Raw genomic sequence first — 10,287 nt, 5'->3', positions numbered from 1 at the left:
TTGATGTGCAGATGAAATAAGACAGATAATTCCAATAATATGTTTTGAAAAGGCAAGAACAAATTTAGTGTGCTGTTTAGCTTCTACAAGCTTGGATTTGAGAAAAATCTACACATTTTACAATTCTTGGCACCATGTTTAAATTCCTCTGGAGTTTGATTATAAATATTTATTTTGTTGCTTTACAACCAGATTATAAAATGCAGAACTTCTGGAAAGGTTAACTAGATATGGAAATGAAACACACACACACACACACACAAAAAAATAGTCTCAAAACTTGTTTGCAAAAGATAGTCTAAGTTTAATACTACCTGTCATTTTCACCAAGCTTTTACACCAGTGACGTAGAAGAAATTAAAGAAACGCAAGAAACTGCTCCTACATCTTCTTTTGTTTCTTGCTGGTTATGTAACATCAGAAGCTTGTTTTTACTTTTACAAATGTGTAGTAAATGAAACCTTACATGTGCAGTAAGGACTAGAAGAGATCATGGTCCTGTTGTAAAATGTGCTATTAAAAACAATTGTTTTCTAGGGTAAACTGCTTAAATCTGGTACACTTGTTTTCTTTCGATCATGGCTTCCCTTAGACATTATGTGTAATGTCAGCCAGAATCTACAAATACTGCACTAAGTCCATGGAATAAAAACTTTTCTGAAGGCTTTTAAATCATCTCTGACTCATGCTATTGAAGTAGTTGTCACTCTTTGAACTTGGAACCTGTTACATTTAACATTTTATTATCCTGTTTGTGTAATGAAAAATCAAGTTTAAACATGCATTGCGATTTGATTTAAATCCACAAGTTTCTTGTGGTGGTGACGTTTTTACAAACTGGGCGGTAACATGAACTCGGGATAAAACAATTGGTCCAATCAAGATATTAAGAAATGCTTTCAGGTATGTGCAATCACAGGAAGAGCTGATGTCATACACAGGGAAGAGCATTGTTTAGTGCACACTCAAACACACAGTGTACAAAGTGTACATTGCATGGCAAGCAAAGCTGCTGTTACTGAAGTGACGGTGATGGGGTTGCTTTCTGGAAAAGTTGGTTGGTACCCTTTAAGGCAGCAATATAGCATCTTTTGGCCAGGTCAAATGCCCGCTTACCAGTACAGACAACAGTCCTTTTTTTTTTTCCTACATTCTGAAAAACCTGTTGTAGGCATCGTAATTGTTTAATAAAAAATATGAAAGTGCTTTTGTTGTCCTGTAGTGTTAGTCATGATGCATATGAATAAGCTACTGGTATATCCCAGTATTCTTGCAGTTATTCCCACACTGAACTGCTATGGACATGTTCCTAGCCTAAATAAATAACTGCAAACTTTTAAAATGCAATTGCACCACAACTTATGTATTACAAATCTTATTATATTTCTCTAGGGTGAAGTTAAATCTCCTGTAAATCCAGAATAACAGTCATAAATTACATTTTATAACGTGCAGTAACAGGGTTAACTGCACCCAGTGTAAAAATGCAGGCATTGTCACATTGGCTTTAGTAGATTACTATAGATATATATTATAAAATATATATTATTTTTCTTTTTAAATTGTACTTTACCTAATCTCCAGTTAGTGTCCCCTTATATTATTGTATTAATACTGCTAGTAACACACTCAGTTAAATGCAAACAATAAGTAATGTCTCTATAACTTGTGGTTCTTGAATTTACAGGAAAAACATATCACGAGGAGTGATAAAAGGCTATTGGAAGTCAGCTAGCAGTGGCATTTTCATTCCAAAACTGGCCTACAGTATATTTGGCCTTTTATCTAGAAAAGGTATTAAAATGACCACTTATTCTTTTTTATTACAAACATTTTCAGGAAAACAACACGTTAAAGCTCTAAGGCCTAAGAAAGTATCATAATATAAAAAAAAAATATGTTCCAACATCAGTTCTGTAGTTCTGGCCAAGAAAGGCTTTCGTTTTCCTATAGCATTCCTTGATAAAATTACATCCCAAATCAAGCCTTGCTTAGTATGGCTTGGTTGTAGCAACAAAAGAAAGTTGAACTATTTGTGCTTTTATGGAAATTAACAGTGTTAACGAAATGCAAAACAAACAGCAAAAGATAGAATAAAATCTCAGGGCGGACTGGAAGCAAATATTTGTAAGGATCTACATTTTTACAGCAAGTCTTCATCTGAAAAAAAATATCAGGATACATGAAGATATAAAAAGTGAAATACAGTATTAATCAGCATTTTATTCTAAATAGCACTTGTACAGTATTACTAATTATCCACATTGGTGTATGGGATATGTTCATATTTCAGATAAAAAGCACGTCGAGTAATGTTGGTGTTCCTTTACAAACCAACTAGAAAATGACTAACATCAGAGATGTGTAATTTTTCTAAAGAAATGATCTAAGGGTGCACACAAAGAGCTGTGTTTATTTTTTGTTTGTTTGTTTTTATTCCTTTTTGAAATTCTCTTCAACCAATTTCACAAACCTTGTGGTCTATTTCCCATTTGGTCAGCCTGGGAGTTTAAAGAACACCCCGCTTTTGGCATCCAGTGTTTTGTAGACATTTCTGGGTGGTCCATACTCCAAGCTGACTTGTATGATTACCTCTAGTCAAATTTATTAAATGGGAATTACCCAATTTCCATTACCAATGGCCTAACCTGACCTTAAAAACCCTTTAAATTTATGCCTGCATAATTTGCCTGAACACTTTTTAAAGTAGTATTGCAAACAGATGTTTTAATATTTTGTTAATGGTCCAATATCATAGCGGGAACTGTTCCTTTAGCTTTAGTGCTGCAATGATTACTCAAAAATGTGCATTTTTTAAATTTAATTAATCTAAACCAGGGTACCAAGGTCAAAAATGTGCTCCACATGTCAAAAATTTCACAAAAACTATAAGTTTTTCAACTAAGAGCCTTATTGGCTGCTATTATTCAACATGTATTAACAGCTCTGCCTAAATGATCACTCTCGAAGCAATAAATCAAAAGAATAAAATAACATATTTTTTTATTGTACATTAATTAACATGACAACTTACTTCTCTTGTCATGTTTTTTTTTTTTTTTTTTGTTACCTTAGACTTTATTTTCACATTGTTTCGAAGTAGCCCAGGTATACTACCACAACAGGGCAAATCTGATGTAAACGCTTATTTTCATTTCCTCTTTACTTCCTGTGCAGCAGATATTCGTACCCCATCTGAACATCAATATACGTATATGTGTAGCAGATGAAGACAATTTGGACAGTGATGTGGCATATGGGTTTTGTTCACATCAGCGGTGAAAAATAATGTCTGGAAAACAAAAAAGATTGATCAATGTGATAAAGTTAATGTGCTATTGAGATAATTTAAAAAAAAATTACATCTTTAAGATCTTGCTGCAATTACATGTGTCCTGTGCAATTTTAAAGGATCTGCAGATATGCATGCAGATTTTATTTTCCTTATTTAGATTTTTGCACTTTAAATATTGCTGCCATTAAGTATGGCTATTTTCAAAAACACAATGTCTAAGTAGATTGTCTTAAGGATAATATACAACACAGTACTGACAAAGTATTTACAATGGAAAAACAGTTAATTTGCTAAGGCAACATGGGGTAAAATATATGATAATGAAGTTACAGGCCTAAGCTGAACAAAACAATTGTTTCCTCTGTGAGAACAAACTACAGCGCTGAACGTCATCACCACTGTGCCCCTCAGGATTTCTTCAGTCATCGTAATCTTTACTTTGTGGGCACAATTTCTACCCCCTCCTTTCTGCCTGAGGGTCTGGAGCTGATATTTGGATGAGAGGATGCAGGCTTGACAGATAATTCCTGTATGTTTGTGGTCTGCTTGTTTTGGTTTGTCTGCTCTGTGTTATTTTTTTCAAGGGGTGGTTCCAGTGTAGATTTTCCCAAAGTAAGCAAGTCCTCATCCAGTGTGGTTTCTGCTAAGTCTTATTTGGAGCATGACTTGGACCCTGATGGAGACTTCTTCATGGATGTTTGTGTTAAGGACTCAGCAGAATCTGTTTTCATTATTACCTCCCTGGGGGTTGCTGGAACCATTGCAAGAAATACTTTCTTGGCATTATCTCCCTCTTCCTGTGAGTAGTGCCTTCTGCGCTTGTTCTGTATTCTGCTCTTCCCCAGACTCTGTTTTGGTTGTGGCAATGCTGACTCACAACTCAAAGAAGAGAGTGCAGTGGCGTGCAGGAAGCACCCTATAGCCTGGATGTCGCCAGTTGGAGTCCAGGCTATTCTACTGCCAACTGTGGACTGGAACTCCCAGGGGGCTGTGCACAATTGGCAGAGCACCACCTGGGGGGGGGGGGGGGGGGGGCTTAGGTCGTCCAGGGTGTCCTCGGCTCACCGCGCACCAGTGACCACTCTAGACTGGCCAGACGGCTGCGAGCTTGCCAGTAAGCTGCCCTGAGATGCGTTGTCCTCCGACGCTGTAGCTCAGATCTGGCTACATGGCAGGTCTGCAGAGTGAAAAGAAGCAGTCAGCCGACAGCACATTCTCTTTCAGCCAACCTTAGGAATCAAATAATAGAAGGGAAATATGGTCTCCATACTTATTGCTACTCTCAGTTACCCTCAAATCCCGAAACCCACGCCTGCTGAAGAATCTGACCCTGGGGGAATTCACCATTTCCTTTTCCATTTACCGTGAAGTCCTTTGCTCAGTTTATCCATACCGGCACAATAAGCTAGATCAGTATCTGTTCTACCGTGTGGAACTCTCTGTAAGATATGGGGGAACCATGCTTTTCAAGTACCGCAAAGCCTTTTTAGCTAAAGCCGCATCTATTTTAAGTTCAGACAACCACATCATCAACTGGTCTTCCCCAGACTTAGATCTCTTCAATTGGATATTCAGCAGGCTCCGAGACAATGCATGCAGTGTCTGTGCTTCTACTGCACATCCCACTTCCCTCTGCCCAAAAGCAGTGGCCGCCTCATTCAAACCCAGCCAACACTCCCCCCGCTTCTATACAAGATCATCAGCTCAAGGAACTAGCACCAGCAGTATAAATTCTCTCATTCCACATGATCAATTTTCATTACATTACGTCAAGAGATCGGACGCCATAAAATTAATTAAAATAGCAGAGTATGGCTCCTGGTTGGCTGACATTGCAGACGCATTCAAAGTTATGCCCATCCATCCCTCCCTTCGCCACCTTTTCGGCATCTGCTGGGAAGGTGAATACTACTTTGCTACACAGCTTACATTCGGCTGCCACAGCATCACAAAAATATTAAAAACGCTCTCAGAAGCACTTTGCTGGATCCTTCTCATCTCATACCATATCCTGTTTCTTCTGCACTTAACGGACAATTTCCTCCTCATATCCCCTCCATCAGACCTTCCACCTCAAGCAATCACCAATTAAAAAAAAATCTCTTCTCCGCTGTCGGTGACCCCTCTCCAAAGCCAAAATCAGCCCAGTCAAGTCACTAGAATTCCTAGGAATTACTCTCGATACTGAAAACTTCAAAGCCAGACTTCCCAAACTGGAACACATTCGTTGTCTCATTAATAGCTTCCAAATCTCCTCATCCATTAACACTAGAAGAACAGGTGATATACTCATACCTAGAAGCCCCTTAGCATCTTTCTGACGGCTGTATTCAAAACACTGTAAATAGCATAATGAAAGGAGAAACAATCAGATGTAATTATTTTTTATTATTGAGTATGTTACATAAACATCGAAAAACCGAAGCATTATACAGTGCTGTGAAAAAGTATTTGCCTCCTGTCTGACTTTCTGCATTTTTGCATATTTTTGACACTGAATGTTATCAGATCTTCAATCAAAATCTAATATTAGATAAAAGGGACCCTGAGTGAACAAATAACACAAAATGTTCATACTTATTTCATTTATTTATTAAAGAAAGTTATGCAACACCCAATGCACCATGTGAAAAAGTAATCACTCCCTTAGACTCAATAACTGGTTATGCCACCTTTAGCAGCAATAACTGCAACCAAATGCTTCCTGTAGTTATTGATCAGTCTCTCACAATGCCCTGGAGGAATCTTGGCCCACTCTATGCAGAACTGCTTCAGCTCAGTGGCATTTGTGGGTTTTCAAGCATAAGCTGCTCGTTTCAGGTCCTGTCACAACATCTCAGTGGGGTTTAGGTCTGGACTTTGAGGCCGTTCCAAAACTTAAAATTTCTTTTTCTTCAACCATTCTGATGTAGATTTGTGTGTTTCAGATCATTGTCTTGCTGAATGATCCAGTTGCGCTTCAGCTTCAGCTCATGGACGGATGGTGTCTTTGAAAAGGTTGATTGAAAAACAATAGACTGTTTCTCGGGGCTTTTAGATATAAATCATAAATTTTAGATATAATGTAATATATCTCCTTTATTTCTGCACTCCCACATTTCATGCTTTGTGAGAATATTTAATCATATGGACAGAAAGGCACATGAATGTGCAGCCCTATATGTGTCACACGACTTTAAAACCAAAAACCGCCAAAATGACTGCTGCAGGGCTTCTAGTGTTAAAAAAAGGGAGTTACTATCTCTCCCCGGTCACTTCAGCTTCGCATTACGCATCTTTCCCCAGGGTAGAACATTCATCTCTTGCCTCCTGGCACTCTCTACAACAGCAAAAAATTTAAACTCATTCATCGATTTAACACCCAAAGCCAGGAAAGACATACAGATATGGGCTAGATTAATTACACTCTGGAACAGCTTGTCTTTCTTTTACGAAGATCTCATATCCACTTTCCACGATCTCTCTCTATTCACAGATGCTTAAAGAATAGGATTTGGTAGCTTTCTCGGATCACAATGGTTCTCCAGCAAGTGGCCCCCAGAAATTCAAAACCTAACCCCACCCAGCAGAAGGCTACAGCTGTCCTGGAACTGTACCCCATCGTCATGGCAGCGCACCTACGGGGTCATCAATGGCCACGAAAATCCATTCTTTTTACAGCGACAATAAGCCAACAGTTCAAATCATCAATAAAGGACACTCGTCCTCCGCTCTTATAATACAAATGCTACGAGGCCTTGTCTGGATCTCAGTCTCTCATAATTTTATAATACAAGTCTGTCACCTTCCCGGTGTTCACAATAATGCAGCTGATGCTCTTTCTCATTTACAGGTGTCCCGGTTTCATCAGCAGGTCCCAGCAGCATCCTCTTCTCCTCTTCAAACTCCTCAACACTGACATCTGCTGTTCAATTAAATACTACACTCTCCAACCTTCTGCTTGCTGCTTATCACTACATGGCTACAGTCTTATCTCCAGCGAACAAATCATTGTACACTACCGGATGGAAAACATTTACAACTTTCTGCACCCAAAACCAAATACACCCCGCCCTGTTTAATGAGCAATGGATTCTAGCCTTTATCGCCCATGCAAAGGAGTCTCTTCATTTAGCCCCTATTACCATTAAAGCTTACATCTCTGGAATTCAGTATTTCTACCGCCTCAACTCCATCCCTTCTCAAACACTCCTATCCATTCCATCAGTCTACTTAACACTCAGAAGGATCCTCAAGAGCTCCCCCCCACTCCTCCCTTCCAGCTCCCTATATCAATAATATCCTTCACTCCTTAATCTCTACCCTCAGAAAAGGCTGCTTCTGTCCATTCGATGAGCTGACCATGGAAGTACTGTGTCTAGCGGCTTTCTTCAGATTCCTCCGATGCTCCGAGTTCATCGCCCCATCAGCTTCCACCTTCCCAGCATTCCCACTGTCCTGCAATTAGCATTGACAAAAAATGTTTAAAAAAAAAACAAACAATCATCTTCTTTAAGGAGAGCATCTGTGTTATTTTGGGGATTGATTTTCACTTTCACAGAGATCAACAAAATATTGTGATGTGTTTTTGAAGGGGTGTCTTTCTACAGCTGCAGCTACATTATAAAACCTTTTGCATATCAGGTTAAGCTAGGTGCCATGTTTCCTACAGTGAGTGTCCACGCTTGGAAACACAGTACTTAATTAACATCTGAAGCTGATGACAAGAACACTTTGAAGTTTTGGGTTTCAATTATGGTCCCAGGTGGGGACACTCCCAACTCTAAGAAGGCAGGTTATTCTACCTCACAATTTGGGCTTTCGACGACTGATAATGAAGCTTAGTTGGTTGAGCAAGAACAGAGCATGTTTTTGTGACTGGATTTCAGGGGCCGTGTGGCAGAGCAAAGCTCTGCCCTTTAAATTGGCAGGGATGGGGTTAACTTCCCCTACCTGCCTGGGTTTATTATGTTCAGGTGGCTGGGGTTGATTAGTTGATTAGGTTGATTAACGATCAATCAGCGCCCAGCCACCTGATATAAAAGGAGGCCTCTGCTTCTCATTTGGGAGAGGGAGCTGAGGAAGCAGGTTGGTGTTTGTTTTGTGGTTTTTGAATTTTCTAAATCCAGTGAAGGCATTGCCCAGCCTGGAAACTTTATTTTTGTGAGTTTTGTTTTTGCTTTATTTGTGTTTGAGTATCTGTTATTTTGCCCTTGTGCACTTTATTTTTGTTTATTTATAATAAAATAGTTATTTTTTTGAACTCAGAATCCACTCGCCAGCCTGCCAAATTGAGGACATGAAAAAATAAAATAAACATCATGGTTAAAAAGATGATCTTTTGATCTCGAAATAAAAATGTAAATATCGAAATTGTCTAGACATCTAGGCATAACAATTTGAAATGCTGCAATCAAGAGATCATATATCTTGTGATATCAACATAGCACATTTATATATATATATATATATATATATATATATATATATATATATATATATATATATATATATTTTTTTTTTTATCGATTTTTTAGAAAATAGATAAAATCTTTATATCTAATCTATTACAATATAAAGACCACTGCCTGTAAATGGATTTAATTTGGACAAATAAAAAAAGAAGTCTGTATAGCGTGACTGAAAAGATAAGTCAGGATTAGTGTAGTACCCTGGACATTTGCTGGGCTTTGTATGTTGACAAACGTGAAGCAGAAGTTGTATAGCCTTAAATCAACTGTGGCAGGGCAGGGAACTGCTTGTAAATATTGTATTATAATTTTAAATGCACTGTTGTTTCAAATACATTGCGTGGTTTGTATGTTGGTGGGGGTTGGCAGGGATGGGGTTAATTTCCAATCCCTGCCAAATACATGTGAGAATGTGGCTGGAGCCTTAATTGAATGATTAACGGATAATTAGGCTCCAGCCACATGGTATTTAAGGAAGGGAAACTCTTTTATTTGGGAGAAGGGAGTTTGGTGAGTGTTTACACTTATTATTTTGAAGCGTTGTAGAGAAGGATAATGCCCAGCCAACTGTTTAGTCTTTTGTTTGAACCTGTATGTTGGCCCTTGAGACGGTTATTTTGTTTCGTTGTTTGTTCATGGTGTTCGTTACTTGTTTTGTTAAACTGTTTTATTTTGCTTTCTGAGCAGTGTTCTTTTAAATTTATTTTATTTACTTGTGTGAAATAAATGTGCGCTCCAGGACTTAAATCTGCAATTAGATTATGAGTCTCCTTTATGCCCCCTGACCACTTTAGTTACCTGGCCAACCTGTTCCATCAACCCTACACTTTAAGAAAACTATTTTGATAACCCCAGTAAGAATCTTGTATCAATTGTTATTTCTTTTTCACTCTACCAATCAATGATTCAGCAGGATGACTTCTTTCAAAACAAGATATTCTTCGTTTGGCCTTAACATTCAGACTCCTAGTTTGCATATTTCTAAAGTTACAATACACCACAAAATGGGGGGGGGGGGAAATGTAATGTAAAGAGCTTAGATTCTGAACCAAGTGAGGAAAAGTTGGCAAATATCTGACATCCCTGTGGCTTCAACTGTGACAAATGCCAGGAATCTATGAAGCAGACAGCAATGTCTTTCTTTTATGGAGGTCTTAATCACTTTTCTCTAAATAATGCCTATAGTTTCAATTATATCCAATGGGATTTCTTTAACTAACGAGGAATCAGAACCTGAATAGTTACCAGTGGTAACTTGCAACATTAGAATTAACAAATTCCCCATTTTAACTAGTGTGCTAGAATCAGCCTGAATTAGATGTTTGTTTTCTTAAGACAACATCGCAGAATAGCAGGGCACGTGCATCAAAATACAGACAAGCGCAATGTAAAGTTGAGATTATTTTACTGCTACAATTAAAGTAGTAACTGTAAAACATGACATTGGCTGCTGTAGATTTGCAGATTCACATCTTTAGACCTCAGACCTTCTGGTAGTGGATGTCTTCAGGTTTCTAGGACCATCCACAAGAAGACAGTGGC

This window comes from Polyodon spathula, chromosome 5 (genome assembly GCF_017654505.1).
Source record: "Polyodon spathula isolate WHYD16114869_AA chromosome 5, ASM1765450v1, whole genome shotgun sequence".
Lineage (NCBI taxonomy): Eukaryota > Metazoa > Chordata > Actinopteri > Acipenseriformes > Polyodontidae > Polyodon > Polyodon spathula.
Note: the sequence above shows the minus strand (reverse complement) of the source record.